We start from the raw sequence: 23,565 nt of genomic DNA on the forward strand, positions 1-23,565 counted from the left end.
CTGGAGACATTTTTCATTACACAAGATAGAGGAGAATACGATTTGTCGTTCTGACCAGTTGATTTCAGGGTTATGATAACTTAACCATGGCAGTCCAAGAATGATTCCATACTGAGGAGCATGGATGACATGAAAGATGATTTTTTCTTCATGTTTGATATTCTGATCTCCCCCATTAAAGGTCACTGACAAGGGGACAGGCTGCAGAGTCACTGGGCCTCCAGTTAAGAGTTTTCCATCTAGGGCTTGTATGATTTCTGGGGTTTTCGTCTTGGTGCATGGGATCTCCCATGTTTGAACCAATTGTGCATCCATAAAGTTACCAGTAGCCCCAGAATCCACTAAGGCTTTCTTAAGATATTTCTTCTTCTTTACTTGTAGTTTGATGTCTAACTTTAGATGCCTTGAATGTGAAGGGTCCATGGTGACACCCAAGAGCAACCCTTCTTTACATCTTGGGTGATCTAGTTTTCCTGCTCGGTTTGTCATTTGCTGCACTTTTCTTGATTGGACCTTGTTTGCTCTTCGGTTTTATTGGACACTCTTTGGCGAAGTGGCCCTTGTGCCCACAGTAAAGACATTGTCCGTTCTTTCTACGTAGGTCTTTTCCGTCCTTTGTCAAAGGCCGCATGATAGTTCCAATTTCCATTGGTTCATGACTACTCTCTTTCGGAGTTCTTGATTCTCTACGACCGTGAACACGCCAGGAATATTTCTCAGTCTTTTTGCGTGTTCCTTGTTGTTCTGCAAGACGATGGTCTATTCATAAAACAAGGTTTTTCAGATCTTGACAATCAGAAGGTTGAGGATCGATCTGGGCAAGAATGTCTTTTAGCTCTTCTCTGAGTCCTTGGTAGAATAGGGTTGCTTGCTTTTCTTCAGGCCAGGATTTCTCTGCTATAATCCAATTAAAACTACCCAAGTAGGAAACTAAGGGCCAGATGTAGGTACAAAACAATTTGCGACTTGCAAATTGCGAGTCCTTCCGACTCGCAAATTGCAACTCACAAACTGGTATGCAGAAAGGTGTCTCAGACACCTTCTGCGACTCGCTATGGGGTCGCAAAGACCCACTTCATGAATATTTATGAGGTGGGTCGCAGTTTGCGACCCCATAGCGAGTCTAGGCACTCACGGGGATGGTGGCCTGCTGAAGACAGCTACAAAAATAAAAAATACCGAAACCTTTTTGTTTCAGTTTTTTCAGAGTAGGCAGTGGTCCATAGGACCACTGCCTGCTCTGAAAAAATATTTTTGTGAGCATTCACAAAGGGGAAGGGGTCCCATGGGGACCCCTTCCCTTTTGCGAATGAGTTACCATCCACTTCAAGTGGATGGTAACTGCGAGTTGGTTTGCGACGGCTTTCGCGGTCACAAAGCAACTCTACATCGTGATGCGGTCGCAAATAGAAAGGGAACACCCCTTCCTATTTGCGAGTCGGAATCACATTTTGCGAGTCGGTACCGACTCGCAAAATGTAATTCTGCATCGCGTTCAGCCTTTTGCGCCTCGCAAACTGTGTTTTTAGCAGTTTGCGAGGCGCAAAAGGCTTCCTACATCTGGCCCTAAATCTTTATTGCCTTGTCGATATTCTAACAGTTCTCGGTCTGCTGATAGAGTCATTGTTCTTCGATCAAACACTCTTTCTTTTCTACGCGGTCTTGTAACTGACTCACTCTCTCAGCTAAACTGGTTGCTATATCTTTGGATGCTACCACATCCAATTGGAGCTGCGTGATAACTTTAACTAACTCAACCAGTGTGGCCATATTGAGAACCTAGCGCAAACCAGGAGGATTAAAAATTTGTGGGCTCACTATTCTGTCAAGGAGACCAGATCCTCGGGGCTTGCGCATGTTCCCAACATGGCCACTTCTTGGCAGCTCCAAACTCCACTAGTTATATAGCACAGAGTTAAAAAAATGGCCAAGTGGGGGAATGGGTTTTATGTTAGGAACAGCGGGGAAGGAGACCTGTGGAAGCAAAAGTTAAACAAAACAATTGCAAGATTAATCACAATGACTTTCGGTAAGTTTTGTTTCAAATAAACACTTATGCTGAAAACATGAATGGCCTAAGGCTTCACTATAACTGGGACTCAAAAATCTAGGTACCTGGAAATCAAGAAAAGTTTATGCAAGGTTTTATCATGAACATTCCAGAATTAGCATATTATATTTTGAACAATAAAACTCTCTCCAAAATACTTCCTAGAATAATCTCTGCATTGTAGCAAGAATCAAAGAACATTGTAGCAAGAATCAAAGAACACGTGTTTTTTTTCTCTGCATGAATGGACTGTACAAGTACCATGAATAACACTGCTACGTCACTCTCTGATTAAGAGTTTCAAGACTCAAATGTTCAGGGAATATTATGCACTTTAATCAAAACTGCACATCTAAGTTTAAATGTCTAGAAATGATTGTGCACTCTGCCGATCTGTATTTAAAATGTGAAACACCAGGAAAGAATTGCGCACTCTGCTGCTGATTCAAACATCTAGATTCACATGCAATGAAACGATCGCGCAAAACGCCGATCTATGATTCAAGAGTTTAATGCTGGGAAAGCATTGCGCACACTGTTGCCGATTCGGACTTCACAATACAAATGCCAGGAAATGATCGCACACACTGCCGATCTGAATGCCAAGAAGTAAATGCCTGGAATGAATTGCGCACACTGTTGCCGATTCAGAATTCACGATACAAATGCCATAAAATGATCGCGCACACTGCCGATCTGAATGTCAGGAAGTAAATGCCTGGAATGAATCGCGCACACTGTTGCCGATTCGTAATTCACGATGTAAATGCCAGGAAATGATCGCGCACACTGCCGATCTGAATGCCAAGAAGTAAATGCCTGGAATGAATCGCGCACGCTGTTTCCGATTCAGACTTCACGATGCAAATGCCATGAAATGATCGCGCACACTGCCGATCTGAGTGCCAAGAATTAAATGCCTGGAAAGAATCGCACGCTGTTGCCGATTCAGAATTCACGATGCAAATGCCATGAAATGATCGCACACACTACCGATCTGAATGCCAAGAATCAAATGCCTGGAAAGAATCACGCACACTGTTGGCGATTCGGAATTCACGATGCAAATGCCACGAAGTGATCGCGCACACTGCTGATCTGAATGCCAAGAATTAAATGCCTGGAAAGAATCGCGCACACTGTTCTCGATTTGGAATTCACGATGCAAATGCCATGAAAACAATCACACACGCGATTTCAAGTTTAGGCTCAAAACTCGAGTGTCACTGGAAAATGGAGTCGGGGGCCTAACCCGACCTCCGCCTTACCGCCCTGCTTGAAGATCACCAAATAAACAAGTGCAAGCCTGTTAATGACTGGATAGGCCTCCGGGACAGGAGCTCTGGAAAATGCTGCTGCTCTATACCAGGACCTCTGAATAGTGAGCACTTGGAGCTGGGCTGGCTCGCTCATATAGAGCCAAGCCCCGCCCACGAGCCACACCCAACCATGCTGCCAGAAAGGCTTCTAGAAAGTCTTAGAATAAAGGACCACACCCTGTATTCCTGCAAACAAACCTTGCAAATGAACAATGAATTACAAACAGCATTAATGACTTTTCAAGGTGAAAGCTCTGCAATGCAAAAGGTTAATATACTGCATAGAAACACAGTGCATGAAATATGCCTCTGCATAAGGACTGGGTTTTTGCATTTACACTGCCCATAGAGCGCGCACTGTCCTGATGTTGACACAGGGTCTGTCTTTGTCTAGGAGCTGATTTTTACGAAACCCCATTCTGAACCTGAACCAAAGAATTCACCTCACTAATATTAGCCTGTGCCCATAGTGGGGTTAGCGGACCCAACATATTTGGTACAGAAATTGCATCTGGACTGACAAAAGATCCAATTTTCTGTGTGTGCACTGTTCTCATGCTCTGAATTTGTGGAATCTGTATTTGTACAGGCTCCCTTTGAATCATACTCAGCCTCTGTTGACCTGGAGACAACACTAAATGAGAAGTTGTCCTTATAACCTGAGCCTCTGGATGTATTTCAGGAATGTTTATCTCTAGCTGTGGTCTGTTGTTCAATGAATCATTAAAACTACTCTGCATCTGAACTTGCTCATTGTTCAGTGTTTTCTGTGATACCTCCAATGTGGATGGTGCAGTAGGAGTCGTATTACTAATCCCACTTCCACTCATTCCACTCTCGCTAGTTCTCTGATCTCCTTGGCCTGTATTCGGTGGTGGATAAGTATCTAAAATTTCAGAAACTATTTCGTCTTCACCTACCTAGTTGTCATCATTACACATGACTCTTTTTAAATCTTTTAGTTTTTGTTCTTTAGTTACTGAAGTTCTCTTTTTCTTTTTTTTTCCTTCTTTTGACTCATTCTCATCATCTTTTGTCCTTGCAGGAAATAATTGAATTCCCTGTAGAGTTGCCACTCTCCACCTTTTCTGCTCTTCATCCCAGCTAGCTTCTGTTAGTGTCTTTTCTACTCTTCTCATTCTCTTCTCAAATTTCAATGCTTATTGCTGTCTAGCTACCAGCTCCCAAATCACTAAGGCTTCATACTGTGCTGGTCTCGGGGGAGGTTTCGACTGTTCATGTTCTGCCTCAAATTTTCAAAAATTCACAAGTTAAATGTTCCATTCTCTGGAAAAGCTAAACAACATTCTTTCCTTGTAATCTTGACCCAATGTCTCAACCAAAGCCACGCTCCTGCACCCTTCTCCTCAAACACAATGTTTGCCGGAGTATTTTCAGGTGGACAAATGCTGGAATATATTCATCACCTCTCAATGCTCTCCTCAGAGCTTTGAAAAACGTCATAGCTATTATTCACATACAAAATTAAACTAAGCAAAACAAACAACAAGATCTGTATGAAAACAACCTATCGGAAAAAGTGACTACGATCCCACAATTCTCTTTGACCCTCTATCCTTCCAATCATATTACGTTATTATCGGACAGATTGGCGAATCTGTGCGCGACCTTTCTTACTAATTGACCAATCCCAGCGTGGCACCACTTACGTCACACTAACTCACACCCCTTCTCAGCGTGATCGCTGAGACGCTGACAAAACCTTTCGGCCTGACTTCTTCACAACTCACACATCAAACCAATGCATTATTAATTTGCGAGCAAAACTTAAAATACAATAAGAAAACAAATGTGTCCATTTACTACAGGTAGGGCATTACAATCGCTTCAGGAACCTTCCAAAATAACCTTCGGCTTTTGCTTACTCTTTTTCACAGTTCCCCTCATTCGCGAGCAAAATTCGACCTGCAAATTTCACTTCTCAACTGATCATTGGACTGTTGTCCTAGTGCACTTAGTACTCACCAAATCTCAGTATAATTTCATTAACACCAATTATCTCACAACCTCAATTTACCAATCACGCCGGATTGGTCTACTAAATGGACAAATTACAACATATACCAAGTTTCTCAGTGCACTTGTCAATATACTCTGGAGTCTTAGACCTCTCGCCTTAGGTCCATCATAAACAACCACGTGGATAATTGTTCCCGCAATAAGCGGCACACTCAAATGAAGAACAATGCTTCCCTGCTCTCATACCTATTGGGGTACGCCCACTCCTTCTAAATTCTATTGGAGTACACCCACTCCTTCTAAACTCATATGCACCTCAATCATCTGCAAATTAGCTAAAGCTGTGCAAGCGCAAATCACCTCACTCATCTCAGTCAAAACACCGCTAGAAACATACCCTTCAACCTAGAGGGTCTCCAAGAACTGGGGAAAGTCACTTAAGGCCACTAGCAACTCATTTTTATCAGATCCATTTAACATTTCAGAAAAAAATAACAACTCTATCTAAAGAAGTTCTTTTCACAATCTATATCTTTTTCATTATGACATCCTCAAATAATGACGTAACCGTAATCTGCTACCAAAAACTGCTGCAGCGCCAAGAAATCCTAGCTATTACTTCAGACTAAATAGTGGATTTTGCTTTAGAGGCCAATGGATCGACACAACATAGATTTGAGGGGATGTCAATAATAAATTATATAATAATTAACTATAGTAATCATATTCAAAGATCTGAATGTTAAACAATAACCACACCAGTTTATTAAGATTTGTGAATATATTTCTCTGTATTAACAATGCTAATGTCACGAAACTAACTCTCAAACACAAATGATAAGCATATAGAATCAATAATGACTTATTAGAATGTCTTATATATTTGAGTTTAATCAAAACAATCAAGCAAATAATCTCCAGTATCAAAACACTGATTAATAACACCAAGATTGGCAACAAAGGTAAAGTATACATCAGGGCAAAAGATCAACATATGTCAATATGAATCATGAGCATTGGAAGGTAAAATTCCTCACTAACCACAAATCAGCTTTAACATGTTGGGCTTCATGTAAAAAGAATTTAGAAACACAAATTTAGAAAAATCACACTAACTCAGGTTATTATAAAAAAACATGATTATTTTGCAGCAATTAAACAATAAGTTGCAGCTGGTACCTGCAAAGGAAAAGAGGCACACATATCAATGCAATTTCATACATTACCCATAGAATAACTACGTGCAGTCTACTTTAGCATGAGGACACCATCAGGTCGGGCCTATCAACTGTTTAACCCACATCGCTAATATGACTCGAACCCTCAAGAAGAATGAAACTATAGAATGAACTCAAGAGAGTCCTACCCAGATTGTTATACTCACACATCAAAAAGTTTATGATTGGTCAGTACATGGGGTGGTTTACTATTCAACCAATAGTTGTTTAATTTGATAACCTAAAATGCAGTGACAACAACGTTAGCCAGGGCACGATCATAACAGTAACTTTTCCTCTTCCATCTCGTCTGTAACTTCATTGTTCTATCTTGTCTATACCCTTCTTCTCAGGAAGAAACTTTTCAGCTCGCAACATTTACTTCCATCCTCGAGGAAGAAACTATGTATTAGTGACAATGTAGCTTTTCCTAGTAAACTATGAAGGAAAGTCTTAATTTTATTAAAGACACAGAGGTGAGTATTATCTTGCTTTAATAAAATAGCAGCAGTCAAGAACTACACATCCCAAGAGGCTTAGCAACAGGCTAGCCAATGGGAACAAAAATGTAGGAATAGCAAGCACCAATGTGGACCATAGAGTACACACTTGACTGCAAGCAGCCTTCTTTTCTTGTGTGAGTAGGTCAAATAGAGTCATGAAACAAAGACAATACTTAACCAATAATAGCAATCGGCAAATGGAAAGATAAAAGTTCTTGGCGACAGGAGACGATCCAGGCGAGACTTGGAGAAATCTGTGAATTTTTAAGAAATGAGATCCAGGAATTCTGCGGCCCAGAGGAGGAAGATGAAGCGAAGAACATCTGCCATCATCAAGAAAAGAAAGGAGGTAATGCCGGATTCGCTGGGAGGGAAAGAGAGAAAAGAGGTTAATAGTAAAAGCGGTGAGGTAATACTCGCCTCTGTGTCATTAATAAAATTAAGACTTTCCTTCATAGTTTACTAGGAAAATCTACATTTTATGTCAAGACCAAATGCTCCTATTATGCTAGTGTAAAGCATATCAACCACCAAAGAAGTTGCAGTTTTAACAGGTTAACAATAGTAAGTTCTGAAAACACTGTCATGAACAGTGACAGTGTCATTAGATCAATCAGCCGGCCTCAGAATGTCCTCTAAGCTAGAGCCTACCGAAAAGGCTTTAGAGGCCATGGCACCCCTGGAAGATTGGGCCCCAAAGGTGGAGATGTCAATCCCTGCTAAAGACATGACCCATTTAACCCAACAAGCTAAAGTAGCAGAGGAAACTGATTTGTGGGGTTTACGGAAAGAAATCAGGAGCTGGTGGAGGGAGGACATTCTGAGGTTGAGTGTACGTTTCTCATATTCTTTTAAACACAGTTCCACACAGAGTTTAGGTTTGTTAGGAAAGAATGGATAAAATATTGTGTGTAAGTTGGCTTTTGCGCCTAAGTTAATGTGGAATAACACTCCTGTGGGCATGAATTGATAAGAAGAATCCTCTAAAGATTTGACATCAGACACACGTTTAATGGATATAAGGCAGAGTAGCATGATCAACTTTGCTAAGAGCATTTTTAAGGAAATATCTGATTTCTCGGGCCATGGGATGAACAAATTTAATACTACCAGTACATCCCACAGATATGTGTATTTTGAAGAAGGAAGCTTGGAAAGTTTTACTCCCTTCAATAGTCGGCAGACTAGAGGATGTTCTCCAACGGGTTTCCCATTGATATATTGATGATGCATGGAAATAGCTGATCTATAGAGATTTATGGTTCTGTAGGACTTACCTGAACTGGCTTCAGTGGCCAAGAAGTTAATGATAAGATTTAGAGATGAAGATGGGAGTAAAGAGATTGTACCTTCTGGTGCATGAGTAGGATATCGTCTAGATAGATTATCAGTCTGATACCTACCGATCTGAGATGGGAAACAATTGGTTTCATTACGTTTGTAAAACACCAGGGGGCTGAAGAAAGCCTGAAAGGAAGGGAAGAAAACTGATAGATTTTTGATTGTCATTGAAATTGTAGAAATGTCCTGTGAGATGGATGAATAGAAATCATAAGATAGGCATCCTGTATATCCAGTCTCTACATCCAGTCGTTCTGAAGTAAAAAGTCTCTGATATGGATTATAGTTTCCATTTTGAAAATGGCGATATGTGACAAATTGATTGAACGATTTAAGATTGATTACTGGCCTTAACTTTTTGTTTTTCTTTTGGACAAGGAACAGAGAACACATGAACCCCGAGGTATCGGGAAGGGAAGGCTGGATAGTGTTTTTCTCTAAGAGTAACTAAATTTCCGTTGTAATGAGAGAGGACATTTCTATAGAAAATTTTGAAGAAGAGGAAAAACATCTTGGAATGGAGGGGAGTATAGTTCTATGAGGTAACCCTGGACAGTATTTAACACCCAAGGGTCTGATGTAATTGAACGCCATTTTGGAAGACAAAATTGAAGGAGCCCTCCCACGGGAAGGGCAGAAAACAGGCTTACCTTGGGAAGTATTTGTTTTGAAATATCACTGTCCGCGGCCGCGGAAACCTCTGGACCTCTAGGGGTAGAAGTGAGGCTTGTAGTCTTGGACATTGTAGGATGCGTTTAAGGAGCCTTTTGAACCTTGACTACGGTGGGTGCGGCCGGTAAAGCAGCTCCTTCCTCTACCAGCCCCTGCAAAAACACATTGGTTAAAGACTTTTTTCAAAGATTGTTGAGCCTTATCGATAGAAGAAAAAGTTGTAACATATCGACTGAGAACCTTGATGAAAGAATCATCAAATAGTTGGCCCTCCACTTGTATGCCAGGATCAAGAGACAACAGATTTGCAAGTTTTGGGTCCAGTTTTAAAAGTAAACCTTTTCTTCTTTCGTGGATAAAAGACAAAAGGCAAAAGGCTCTTTGGATCCAAAGAGAAAGATCAGTAGGAATGATGGTTGTATTATCCAATCTGGCTGATTCAGCCAGGTCGAAAATGTGGTCTAGAGGGCCGACCACATCGAGTAGTTTGTCCTGGCAGGTTGTCCAGGCTTTATCAACCCCTTTACGAGGGTCATTTCCAAATTTAGTTTAAAAAAAAGGTTATTATGGATCGGTCAATAGATGGAGTAATAGTTATGTTAGACGGTAAGGAAGGTCTAGGGCACTCTGATTTCAATTTTGCTTGAGGTTGTTTGTCTAGAGGAACGCGCAGGCAGGAAGAAATACAGCCCCCTATATAGGTAGAAGGTGACCATTCGGTAGAATTGGGATGATAGATAAGGTAGGGTCGAACATAGGGACTCCCTCAGTATCCACAATGGAGAAGGACGGATCAGAAATGGATACTTTGCTTTTCTTAGCAGGAGGAGGGGAAGAGGTGGAAAAATTGTCACCAGCCATATCGGATTAATTTAAATCCTCCATAGCATCACCATCAGTGTCCAATATCTTTGAAATGATAATCTTTTTTGGTGCTTTATCAACATATTCTGATTTTCATTTGAATTTAGAAGGCAAGGTGCAGGAGTTGTTAGTATTTTTAGAGGTATTCCCCTCCTTACACGGAGGTCTGGGAGGAACTAAGTCCTCAGTCTGGTATGAGGAAAACTCACTTGTCAGCTCTGAGCCATTAGAAGAAATGTTTTTTTTAATTAGAGGAGTTAGTTTGCATTTTCTGCTTTCCCCAGCAGAATGGGCCAGTAAAGTACTGGACATCATGCTCCTGACAGAGTTTTCAATATTTTTTGACATTTTGTCCATGGAAGTCTGAAGGGCTTGTTCAACAGAAGCTTGAATAAAAACATTTAGTTCTTGTTTAAAAGATTCCCATCATCATTCATATTAGGCATCAAAGGGGAACTGTCTGACTCCTTGTTAGTAAAAGTCTGTGTGAAGAAAAACAGCAGTTAAATGGTTAAAATAGCAAAATGAGAAGGTTGGTAAAAAACAGAAGAAGACACTCCCCTGAGGCGCAAGTGAGCCGAGAAGAGTGTCTAACCAGAGCAGAGGGCGGAGCCTGAGGCCGCACCCCCTGAAGAGAAAAGGGCGAGGTGAACGAAACGAAAGTCCGTGAGCAGCCTCTGGAGGTGTTGGGACCGACACGGCAAACGGCACGAAGTGAGGATTTATGCCAAGGAAAACAAGCGTCATGTGACAGAATCGCTTGCGACGACAGAGGCACTGCGGTGAGGCTTGCGTGTTCTATAACAGTTTTCGGAGAAAGAGCTGCGTGGCAGAAGGTGGGGGGGTTGGAAACGGGATAAACACAAGTGGCACAGCGCGAACCAAAAGAAAGGGAAGAAAACTTTCCGAAACCACTAGATAACTACAGTTAAATATCATATACCAACAGTACAACAGATAAAATTGAAGAGACAATTTAAGTAGAGTACTTATCTTGACTGTGAGCAGCAAGAAAAGAGTCAAGTGTGTATTCTATGGACCTAGGTGTGACCCCATTGGTGCTTGCTATTCCTACGTTTTTGTTCCCATTGGCTAGCCTGTTGCTAAGCCTCTTGGGATGTGTAGTTCTTGACTGCTGCTATTTTATTAACGCAAGATAAGAATGCATAATAGGAGCCTCCTGGTCTTGACATAAAATTTCAAACAATAGAACAGTCAAACTTGTGTAATGACTTAATAAATCTGACCTTGTAAGACCTAACGCAGCAACCCGCTAGGGGTAGCTGTTTACACATTTATAAGCTGATAATCACACTCTTTTATGAAAGCATTGAGCAACGGAAAATAACTACAATTATACCTACATTTTTGCTTAAACAGAGTAGAAAAATAAATTATGGTAACCATTTACGAAAGTCACCCGTTTTCACATGTTAATTCACCAACAATTAGTACATTAGAAATCATTAGAAAATATTAGAAAATTTTGCACTCTTGCAAAAGTGAGCTGGAAGCTACTGCGCAAAGTGGCTTTCCAGCTCGACTTTGGAAGCTCTGAGCCGCCAGCCTCTATTAAGGGGTATGAAAACACCCCAGGTCTTCAGTGAGAGCCTCAGCGACCCTTTGTTTTTGTTTTTTTGTTTTTTTGTTGGGCATGGGCTGAAAGTCTTAGTGAGGGGCTGCACAGTGCCTCCTAAGTGTCTCACAGTATGAGGGCATGCCCTCTAAGAGGTCCCTCCCCCCTCATCACACAGTGAAATAGGTTTATAAATTGGCAGGTCTGCAACAAGTATCAGACCACATATGGAACAGCTTTTCAGTGTTTGTTGTGAGTGACTGCATTTTGCCTGCTTACTGTCTACCTCCATGTCTGGAATGGACAGCCACTCATGGGAAAGAAAATGTTTGCATCAATCTGTGAACGGCTCTTCTACCCCACTTGCACCACTCAGTTCTTTTCAATGTTGAGTGTCTTGCAGCAACCATGCATAGTAATGTTTAATTAAAGAGATAAACAGTGCCGATAGATAACCTGTTGAGATCCTGACAATATAGGGCTATTCTCCTATCAGCATTTTTATAAGTACTACCACTATTAGCACCTTTATTACTATTACCTCACCTGCTACCATCTTTTTCATTATTGGTTCCACCATTACCACAATAATACCGTTAGTACCATCACCACTATGACCATTATCATCACTACAGTTGCGAACGCCATCATTGTTATCACCACCACTGTCACCAGAATTACCACTAATACCATTACCATCACAGAAACCATTTCTTTCACCATGAGAACGTCACAGTAACAACTTTATCACAAGTTCCATTACCACCACCATTACCACCACCACATTACAGCCACTATCATTACGACTACCACCCATACCATCACCACTACTATTGCTCCCACCATGTTCCCATGAGTTTGTTCTTTGCCAGGGCCATTGATGACTGTTCTGCGTGGTGCTTGAGGCAGTACCCCACCACACTTGAAAGATTTATTGGCTCGTACAGTCATCATCCACTGCTGAATTTTGAATTTCACTTAACATTGGTCATGCAAGAATATGTCACTTGAATTTCACCCCAATCTCGTATGCTCAGTCTATTGCCGGAGAAGTAGTGATGAAGGCGCACATTTATTTCCAAAAGCAGCAATTTTTCCAAGGCTGAGATGAAGCACTCTGAGCCTTGAAGTGCTGAGCCAAGTCTTACAGATCCAATCTCTTCTTCTAATTGGCTGATCTGTGTCAGGGCCAGCCAATGAAAGCAGTAGGAGAGATTGGGCAGACACACAACGCCAGAGGGAACAAAATGCAAGCTATCTTTGACACTACATTGGTGACACTCCTTGCTGATAGAGGGGCCCGGTTTTTGATGCTTTGATAAAAGGATATAAAAGATAGGATCTGTCCATCCATTGCTGTATCTATCACGTGAGTGCTCGTGAAAATATCAAGCAGTTGTTAGGGGACCAAAAATGTACTGGCTTAAATTGAAAATTTCTAATTTTAGGACAAAAAACAGTTTTGAGGTTGAACTCACTTGCTAACAATGCTAATGTTGTGTTTCATGACACAATCTTTAGATTTTCAGAAATCACAAAGTTGATTTTGTGGACAAAATGATTGTATTTTGGAATCATATTTAAAGTGGTGGTTTGAGGGCTAATTAAATTAGCGTTCAGTAGTAGTACGGATGTTTTATATTTCTTGGTGGAGGTGGGGACTTACTTCAATTGCTGCTTTTTCATGGCTTGTGTGCAGGAATATCCTTACCCATATTACAAAAACTTTCTCTCTTATCCCTACGTGAGTAGGGAATCCTACTAGGTTTTTAACAGAACCCTAACCCACTAACCCTGGTAATAAGGATCTTTTGGTTCTGCAGAAAGCCATTTGACCCTGATGGGCATTTAGCATGATGGCTGAGTATGTAGACCTGACCTGGGATGTGGGAGACCATATTAGTGTAATTTCACTTTCATCTGCGTTTTTAAACGTACTTATCCAAGGTTCCCATAATTATTGCCTTCAGTGGTAGGATACCTTAAGGTAATTTTACTTTCCTGATCCCTGAAAAATAAAAAAAACACGCTCTGCTTTAACTCAGGTTTCGAAGCACACCCAGGTGCATTAGGCACCTCAGTTGGAAACCCTATGATGAAGCATGCCACTAACTAGTGTTAGTTGGTGAGGGTTATTTTAGAAACCTAGTAGGGTTCCCCAAAGTGAGGGGCACACCAGGATTTAGGATTTTGGTAGTGGGCTCTCTCTCACTGTTTGCTTAATTTAATAGGGAAGTGGAGCGAACCTTCAACCTTGGCACTCTCTCTTTGATACTTATCATGTTATCCCTACCCCTGTGTGGGGCATGAGTATGTAAGGTTGTCTTCTTGGTCATTCTCTGCCTCTATGTGACTGTAACGTGGACATTTGGATTTTATCTTTGACTGCTGCCTATTGAATGTTATTGTTAGATTTCCTCAACTTTAGATTTTTCCACCCAGAATCTTCCAAGCAGATTCTTGTTCATATTATGTGACTGCACGTCAACTTGAGAGAACACGATTGACAAATGAAGTGAAGAGATATGTTGCGTGCATTCTAATAAATGACAGGCCATCTCCAATTAAAGAATAAGATATTTTACATGACTGTAATACATGTAGACCTTTAACTAATTCTTGGGTAAATTGTGCTGAAAATCTCCGGCATGCCCACCATGTTTTCAGAGATTGCTTGGACAGGACAAGACACCATTAAGGAAGGGCAAAACGTGCATCTAACTTAATCATTAGAGAAAAATTATAATTTGGCTATTAATTGTATTGGTGCCATAAATATCGATGGGAGCTTCAATTGTTTTGCAGATTCCCAAGTTGGACCCCACAAAAAGTGCTAAAAGGCAGACCAAACCAAGAATTGCAACTTTTACATTGAATCTAAAATCTGATTATCGGCTAGATAACTCTTGGAGGAAAGAATTTTCGTCTATTAAGAATTATACATGTTTTTTTAGTAAGGTTTACATCTGCCTCAAGAATAGATTTTGTCTATCATCACAAACTCTAGACATGAGGAGATCCTCAATAGTTTCTCTGATCATGCACTCATTTGTTTCAGTTTAGTGTTGACAGTTTTCCTTTGAATTCTAGTGTTGTCTTCTATGTCTTTTATATCGGAGGAAAAGCGGATGTCTACTACTTAGTGGTTCATTCATCCACTTTTGAAGTGAGTCTGGGTATCACATCACTCTCTATTGCTTGGGGCACCTTTAAGGCTGCTTTAAAGTGTCATTCTATTGCATTCTCAGCTAATGTTTCAAGGGAGAGGAACGATATTGGTTCCACCCTTCTTAGGGGTATTAAAGATGCAATGACTAATCTTATAGGCTGATGATTTATATTTTATTTAAAAGCTGAGAATTCCAATTTGCAAAGCATTTTGGGCAGAATTCAGGCCTTCGCACAGATTGATAGCTACAACATTAATCAGGGCAATTGGAGATCTTGTTATTTAACGCCTCCTTTCACAATCTTCCTTTAGAATTGATAAGTATATACAACCCTCGTTTGGTTATAAGGTATCCAGAAATATATGGTTCTACCAATTATCTAGATCTATTCAGATTAAATTAGATGGCCATTTTTGAGAAAGTAAAAATTATTTTCGATAAATGGAAGTCTTTGCCAATCTCATTTATGGTGAGAGTAGCATTGGTAAAGTTGTCATTATTGGCGCTTTTGTTTTTTTTTCATCGATGTTCGGATTAGAGTTTCTAAGCAGTTTTACTCGAGTCGATACTCCGTTGTGTAACTGTGTCTGGAATGATCCTAGACCCCCATTAAAAATCGATTGCCTTCAATTAGTTAGAGAACACGATGGTTTAGCCTTCCTGCTTCTAAGGTCGTATTAAACATCCTTTTCAAACAATGATTACGGATTTGGGTTACTATTTGCCATCTTTTCTTATGTTGATTACACTTCCTAAAATGACAGGATATAAGATGATTCTCTTCGTTACCTTACGTAAAAACTAATTGTTTAAGGAACACAGTTTACCATATTTTCACAACTAGCTGAGTTTCGAAGAGGGTCAATGTCTTAGTTTGGTCGTTTGCAATCCAGAAATAAAGTAGTGGGATAGTTTGGGATTTAACATGAGCGCTGATTTAAAAATTAATTGAATTTGGAAAACCTGGGATCAGCTTGGGCTGATTCTAAATGGTGAGGGAAGATAATTATGGTTCATTTTCATACAAATTAATCAAACGCTCCACCAGCATTCTGCAAAGTCAGAAGAGTCATCTGATGCTAATTTGAGAAGGCTGTTCAAATTTAACTTGAGCGGCATTGGGTGTTGGAACAGGGCACTTGAGCAAAGTTGAGAAGGAAACAAGGGTCAGATTGACATTAGCAGAATGGGTTGAGATCTCACAATTTACTTATAAATTGTTTAGAGCAGCAAACCTGAGGACGATGGAGTGCTTCTCAAGATAATTAGTGCATTACTCTCCTGCAGTTATAAACAGGTACTATCAGTCTTCTCCAAATATTTGTTTTAGATGTCTGCAAATTGAAATTGGTGATTTGAGACACATAATATATACATGTCCACGGTTGTATGATGGAATAACGCATGCACTAACCACGCATGCGTTTACAATGCGGTAAGTACAATGCATGCGTCATTACCATGCATGCACTTACAACTAATGTTTTTTACCGTGCATATGCCTTTACTACGCATGTCTTTACCACAAAAAATTTGTTGTAAAGGCAATGTTGGTAAAGGCATCTGCATGGTAAAAAGTAAAGAGGTAAGTATAAACACCCTGAACCCTAAAAATTCCCTTACCACCCAAAAACCCATACCCACCCTAAACACCCCTTACCACCCAAACCCATACCCACCCTAAAACCTAAAAGTGTCCTTACCACCCCAAAACCCACACTCACCCTAAAACCTAAAAAAAGCCCTTAGCACCTGTAACCGGGTAACGTTGGAAGCCACCGAAGTGGGGCCGGCAACACAACAGGAAAAAGCGCACGCGAATCCAGATATACAGTAGAAGGTTCGAATGATGCACGCTTGGAGAGGAGGTGTGGCAAAGACGGGGAAGACGCGGAGGAGAGGAAATCAGGAGAAAAAGACGGCGACAACAGGAAAATGAGGGGAGAAACCACAGAGGAAGACGCAACGATGGAAGAAGCTTGGCAGAGAGAGGTCAGCCGTGCAGCAGACGTGGACGAAAAGGAGCAACCGACTACCAAAAGAAACAGGAGAGCCTGCCAAGTCTCAGGAGGGACGTGGCTTACGCAGGTACGTGCCGGCATTCGAGATCCTACACATTATTTGTTGAGGTGGGGAGGAGGGGGAGACAGAGAAGGAGGGAGGAAGGGGAGACAGAGAAAAGGAGGGAGAGGGGAGACTTAATTTTGGTTCAAAAAGGGAAAACAGTTCCTAAAAACATTTAGGATTTTGCTCGCTGAGCTGCTCGTATTCGCAAGCACCAGTTTATTGCACACTACGGAACGACACCTAAGCACTATCCCTCACAAGTCTACAAGTCTAAGAGATGGCGTTGTTTTTTTTCTTTCAGTCTTCTTTCTCTTTTCGTGATTTTTTATTTTCCCTCTTCTACTTCCATTCTTCACCACCCCCCCAAATTATAAAAGAAAACACTCAACCCAGAAAAACAAAAATTTACCACTTGTCCATCTGTTCCTTGTTTTCCTTGGGCACATCCTGCGGTGGAAATCACTGCCAACGAGACTGGGAAGAGAACCTAAAGGAATGAAAGAGAAGAGCTAAGGAAACTACAATCCCGGAAGCAATCCACAAAAACAGAATAAATGGAAAGAAACCGAGAGACTTAAACGAGGGACGGTAAAGAGGAAAAACGGGAATTAAGAACTATATAGAGAAACACATAAGAACAATGAAGGCAATTACAAACCCTCTTCTACCATAAACAGTCGTCAGAACCATTTATTCTCCTAGATCAGTCGTTTATAAGATACTTACTAATCAACCCACGACATTCTGGTGTCAGAAGTGGGATCTTAAAAATTCCTGGGAATAAAGCAGGAAGATTGAGCGCAAACCCTCTTTAAAGGATATGACACACCAATTGGCTGAGGGACAACAACACTTACAAATGGTTTGGGAGGAAAAACAACAAGAGGCCAGGAACAGCCACAAAAGTCTACAGAACGTGTTAAAGAGTCAAGCCACCATAATCGCCAATAATCAATTGGTACACGAAACAGCACTTCAGAAATTAACAGACACCACCGCTACCAGTAGAGTACATCCCAACGTCCCCAGTTCTGTATTGCAAAAGTTTCAAGAGGGAGAGGACCACGAAGCCTTCTTTACAAACTTTGAAAGAGTGTCAGCATCAGCCCATTGGCCTGAGGATAGGTGGGGACAATATGTAGCACCTCTGTTGACCGGAACATTACAAGCCGCTTCCCAGGCAGTAAATCTGGTGGAGTGACACCATATCCGGAATTAAAGAAGGCTATTCTGGAAAGGGTGGGATTTGATACGGAATATTACCGTATAAAACTTAAGAAGACAAAATGGATTCTTATAGAAAAACCCCGAGCCCTATATTACAGAATCCAAGACTTGGGATTAAAATGGCTAAATCCAATAGGTACGGACAGAGATGAAATAATATGAATTATATTATTAGAGCCGTTTTCAGAAGCCCTACCGCTTCAAACATGCAACTTGATCAAACAACATCCTAATGTCGATATGACTACAGCTATATATTTAGCATGTGCATTTCATCGAGCACCCGAGTTTAGAATTGGGTCTCAGAAGGGACTGACTTTAGGATGGCGATCACCTCTCTCCTCTTCCCAAACGTGACCAGTAAAAAGCCCAGAGGTAGTCCAGATCCCTAGAATACCCGATAAAGAACCAAACCAAACACCCCAATGTTATAATTGTGCTGAGTGGGGTCATATTGCGCGTAACTGTCCCCACAAAATCACATAACCAGAGCCAATGGAAATAGGGGTTACACGGAGCAAGGTATTTTGCACTGCCAGAGAGGTGTCCCAGTATGTAAAGGAGATGTTAGTAAACTGGAAACCCACTCGGGTGTTGATTGATTCAGGGTGCAGTCAGTCAGTGATTAGGGCAGACTTGGTACCAAAAGATCAAACAAAGGATAATGAAGCTGTCTCCATCTGCTGTATTCATAGGGACATGCAACAATATCCAGTGGCCGAGATTTACATTGAATGGAGAGGACAAAAGGAATCTCTATTGGTGGGATTGATACTGCATTTGATTGAAGAAGTTATTATAGGAACGACTATAATAATTTTCCTGACCTACTAGATAATATAAGCACCAGTCAGAAAACAGACTTATGGTTAAGTGAAGTTCCGTTTGTTCAAGATCCCATCGCTTTGGGTAAGGAAAAATTAAAGTTAAGCAAGAGTGAAAAAAGAGAAGCAAAAAGGGTTTTCCGTGTGACTAACCCTTCTGATTCCACCCCTATAACCTCAACAGAACAATATATCCTGGCAGCCCTACCACCTTTCTGGAGTAGTCAAAGAGAAGATTCCACGTTACAACATGCTTGGGCTGCCGCTGTTACAGAAAAAACGGGACAGGTGGGTCCATATTTCCTCATTCAGAAGGTTCTACTATATAGGATTGTAAAACATTATAATCAGGAAAAGACACAGCTGTTAGTACCCAATCCATATCGTACCCAGGCACTACATTTAGCACATAGTCAAGGGGGGGACACTTTGGAAGAGAAAAAACAGAGGAATACTTACTTTGACAGTTTTATTGACCGGGGTATTTTCAGACATTCGCAGATTTGTGCACAGTGTCCGAGCTGTCAAGTTGTCAACCTGGGAGCAGTTAAAAAAGCTCCCCTCCATCCCTTGCCTAATATTGACATCCTCTTTTCTAGGGTCGTTCTGGATTTAGTAGGCCCATTGACCCCTTCCTCTAGGGACTATGGCGGTCATTCCGACCCTGGCGGTCATGGACCGCCAGGGCAGGGGACCGCGGGAGCACCGCCAGCCTGTTGGGCATTCTGACAGAAACGGAAAACCGGCGGTGTATCGCCGGTTTTCCGCTGCCCTGGGGAATCCTCCATGGTGGCGCAGCTTGCTGCGCCGCCGTGGGGATTCCGACCCCCATACCGCCATCCTGTTCCTGGCGGCTTTGGCCGCCAGGAACAGGATGACGGTATGGGGTGTCGTGGGCCCCTGGGGGCCCCACTGAGAATTTCAGTGTCTGCATAGCAGACACTGAAATTCGTGACGGGTGCAACTGCACCCGTCGCACCCTTTCCACTCCGCCGGCTCCATTCGGAGCCGGCATCATCGTGGAAAGGGGTTTCCCGCTGGGCGGGTGGGCGGCCTTCTGGCGGTCGCCCGACAGCCCATCGGGAAACACAGAATAACCGCGGCGGTCTTCTGACCGTGCAGCGGTATTCTGGCGGCTCCCGCCGGCACCGCAGTTACCGCGGCCGGCGGGAGTCAGAATGACCCCCTATATGTATATTTGTGTCTTGGGGGTCTATGCAACACGGTATCCTGAGGCTATCCCTCTTACCAGTATGACCACCAAAATTGTGACATATGCCATGATAGGGTTTTTCTCTCGGGTAGGTTTTACATGAGAATGTTCCGTTTAATGGCTCAGATTTGCCAAATATTAGGGGTAAAACAGATTCGCACCCCTGTCTATCACCACCAAACAGATGGCTTGTTGGAGAGGTATAATCACACCCTTAAAACATTATTAAAAAAACCAATATCTGACTTGGGCAAAGACTGGGACAAAAAGTTGCCCCTTGTCTTATATGCCATATGGACCCACATACAAGCCTCAACAGGACATAGGGGGTTATTCTAACTTTGGAGGAGGTGTTAATCCGTCCCAAAAGTGACGGAAAAGTGACGGATTTACCACCAGCCGTATTACGAGTCCATTATATCCTATGGAACTCGTAATACGGCTGGTGGTATATCCGTCACTTTACCGTCACTTTTGGGACGGATTAACACTCCTCCAAAGTTAGAATAACCCCCATAGTCCATTCGAACTGGTGTTTGGAGGTCAACCCAGAACCCTGCTAGATATGGCTGCAGAAAGATGGGAAGAGAAAGAGACAGATGATAAGGACATTCTTGAATGCACCCAACAATTAAAAGATCAGATGTAAACAATCTGGGAGGATGTATGAGTCCATTTAGAGGAGGCTCCAGAAAAACAAAAAAATATATATAATAGAGGCACTGCCTTAAGACATTTGCAAGTAGGAAATAAAGTGTTAGTGTTGTTACCGAGTTCTGAAAACAAATTATTGGCCAAGTGGCAGGGACCGTACGAAGTAACAGAGAAAGTGAGCTCCGTTACTTACAGATTACTAATATCCAAAATAATCAAGAAAACACAAATCTATCACATAAATCTACTAAAGAAATGGGAAGAGTCTGATAACCCCCCTCCCACAGTAGACATCGGGTGCTTGGTAAATAAAGAAAAACCCCTGGAAATAAATCTATGTCCCCATCCAGAAGATTTGGGTGACTGTCTTCCTCCCATTTACCCAGAACTTCCGAAAGAACAACGAAAACAATTTGCTGGAGGTATTATGCCAAAATCAAAACTTTTCTCTCTAACTCTTGGAAAAAACCCTTTGATACAACATACTATAAAGACCAAGGATGGTAAAGTCATCCATCTTCGACCATATTGTATTCCTGAAGCACGTAAGAAAGTTGTGGAACAAGAAGTCCAAACCATGTTAAAAATGGGCATCATCGAGCCCTCTATAAGTCCATGGTGCTCACAAGTTGTCCTAGTCCCGAGACCGAACGGAACTGTGCGTTTTTGTATTGAATTTCGGCAATTGAATAATATATCCCACTTTGCCACATATCCAATCCCTAGAGTAGACTAGTTGCTCGAATAACTAGGGAAAGCTCAGTATATGTCCACATTGGACCTCACAAAAGGATATTGGCAAATACCCTTGAATCCTCAAGATAAAGAAAAAACCGCTTTTTCACCCCGCCAGGGCTATACCAATTCACCGTACTTCCCTTTGGTCTACATGTGGCCCCTGGCACCTTTCAACGATTAATGGATAGGTTGTTGTGTATTCATGTAGGTTATGCTGCAGCATATCTAGACGACACTGTTATATACAGTGAAACCTGGGAAGACCATCTCCTCCATCTCTCTAAGGTGTTTCATACACTAGTTGAAGCTGGATTAACTGCTAATCCTGACAAGTGTAATCTGGCACGAGATGCCATTGCCTATCTCGGTTCTCGTATAGGGAAAGGACAAATATGACCACAGTTGAACAAAATCGAAGCAATCCTTAAGGTACCTCCACTGCAGACTAAGAAAGAAGTGAGATCGTTTTTAGGGATGGTGTGTTATTACCGTTGCTTTATCCCTAACTATTCAACTATCGCAGCCCCCCTAACGGAGCTTCTAAAAAAAGACCAACCCTCAAAGATCAGGAGTCTGAAAACAAAATAAATCAATAGTTATGAGAAACTTAAGCGGTTTTTGACCACTGAACCGGTTTTACGTTGTCCTGACTTTACAAAGACATTCTATTTACAAACAGACGCATCTGTTGTGGGCATAGGCGCAGTCTTTTCACAAAAAAATGAACTGGAGATAAGCCACCCCACTGTTTCATAAGCAGAAAACTATTACCACGAGAAAAACATGATCCCGTGACAGAGAGAGAATGTTTAGTGACTAACTGGGCTTTCAAAAGTTTGCAGTATTATTTATTAGGTCACCAGTTTGTCTTGAGCACCGATCATGCTCCCCTCACTTGGCTAGCCCGTAATAAAGATACTAATTCCAAAATATTGAGGTGGTCCATGGACCTCCAACCTTTTATGTTTCAGATCCAACGTCTTCCAGGCAGTCAATTTAGTGCTGCAGATTATTTATCTAGGAACCCTGTAGAGTCAGGCCTCAATCAGTCCTTCCCAAGGGGAAGCATGTGTAACCGGGTTATGTGGGAAGCCACCGAATTGGGGCCAACAATAGAGTGCCCCAGGGCACTTTACAACAAACACAACAGGAAAAAGCGCACGCGAACCCGGATATAGAAAGTTTGAGCGACGCACACGCGTAGAGGAGGTGTGGCAAAGACGGAGAAGATGCGGAGGAGAGGAAATCAGGAGAAAGAGACGCCGACAACGGGAAAACGAGGAGAGAAACCACTGAGGAAGACAAGATGAAGAAAGAAACGCGGCAGAGAGAGGTCAGCCGTGCAGCAGACATGGACGAAAAGGAGCGACCGACTACCAGAAGAAACGGGAGAGCCTGCCACGTCCCAGGAGGGATGTGGCTTCTGCAGGTACGTGCCTGCATTCGGGATCCTACACATTATTTGTTGAGGTGGGGAGGAGGGGGAGACAGAGACAAGGAGGGAGGAGGGGGAGACAGAGAAAAGGAGGGAGAGGAGGAGACCTAATTTTGGTTCAAATGGGGAAAACGGTTCCTAAAAACATTTGGGATTTTACTCGCTGAACTGCACGTATTCACAAGCACCAGTTTGTTGCACTCTACGGAACAACACCTAAGCACTATCACTCACCAGTCTAAGAGACAGCGTTATTTTTATTCTTTCTGTCTTCTTTCTCTTTTCGTGATTTTTTTTTCCCCTCTTCTACTTCCAATCTCCCCCATCCCAATTTATAAAAGAAAACACTCAACCCAGAAAAACAAAATTTACCACTTATCCATCTGTTCCTTGTTTTCCTTGGGCACATCCAACTATGGAAACCACTGCCAACGAGACTGGGAAAAGAACCTAAAGGAAAGAAAGAGAAGAACTAATGAAGCTACAATCCCAGAAGCAATCCACAAGAACAGAAGAAATGGAAAGAAACCGAGAGACTTAAAAGAGGGACTGTAAAGAGGAAATACGGGAATTACGAACTAAATAGAGAAACACAAAAATTCATAATAAAGGCAATTACAACACTCTTCTACCATAAACAGTCGACAGAACTATTTATTCTTCTCGATCAATCTTTTACAAGATACTTACTAACAACCCACAACACCACCCCTAA

General features: G+C 41.9%; 1 long non-coding RNA gene across 3 annotated transcripts in view; it reads right to left on the reverse strand.

Moving 5' to 3' along the window:
* LOC138258738 (uncharacterized) overlaps positions 1 to 22,505 on the reverse strand; it is a 37,418-nt gene extending 14,913 nt beyond the window's left edge. The window contains exons 1-4 of one of the 3 annotated variants that reach the window (XR_011198535.1): positions 22,373 to 22,505; positions 17,169 to 17,246; positions 9,061 to 9,234; positions 6,145 to 7,433 (exon numbers count right to left, since the gene is read on the reverse strand). This is a non-coding gene — a long non-coding RNA (uncharacterized lncRNA). Of the gene's footprint in view, positions 1 to 6,144; positions 7,434 to 9,060; positions 9,235 to 17,168; positions 17,247 to 22,372 lie in introns of those variants that run through there. The other 2 variants (XR_011198537.1, XR_011198536.1) reach the window with 2 other exon arrangements.
* Between the last annotated feature and the right edge of the window lie 1,060 nt (positions 22,506 to 23,565).

This window comes from Pleurodeles waltl, chromosome 9 (genome assembly GCF_031143425.1).
Source record: "Pleurodeles waltl isolate 20211129_DDA chromosome 9, aPleWal1.hap1.20221129, whole genome shotgun sequence".
Taxonomy (NCBI): Eukaryota; Metazoa; Chordata; class Amphibia; order Caudata; family Salamandridae; genus Pleurodeles; species Pleurodeles waltl.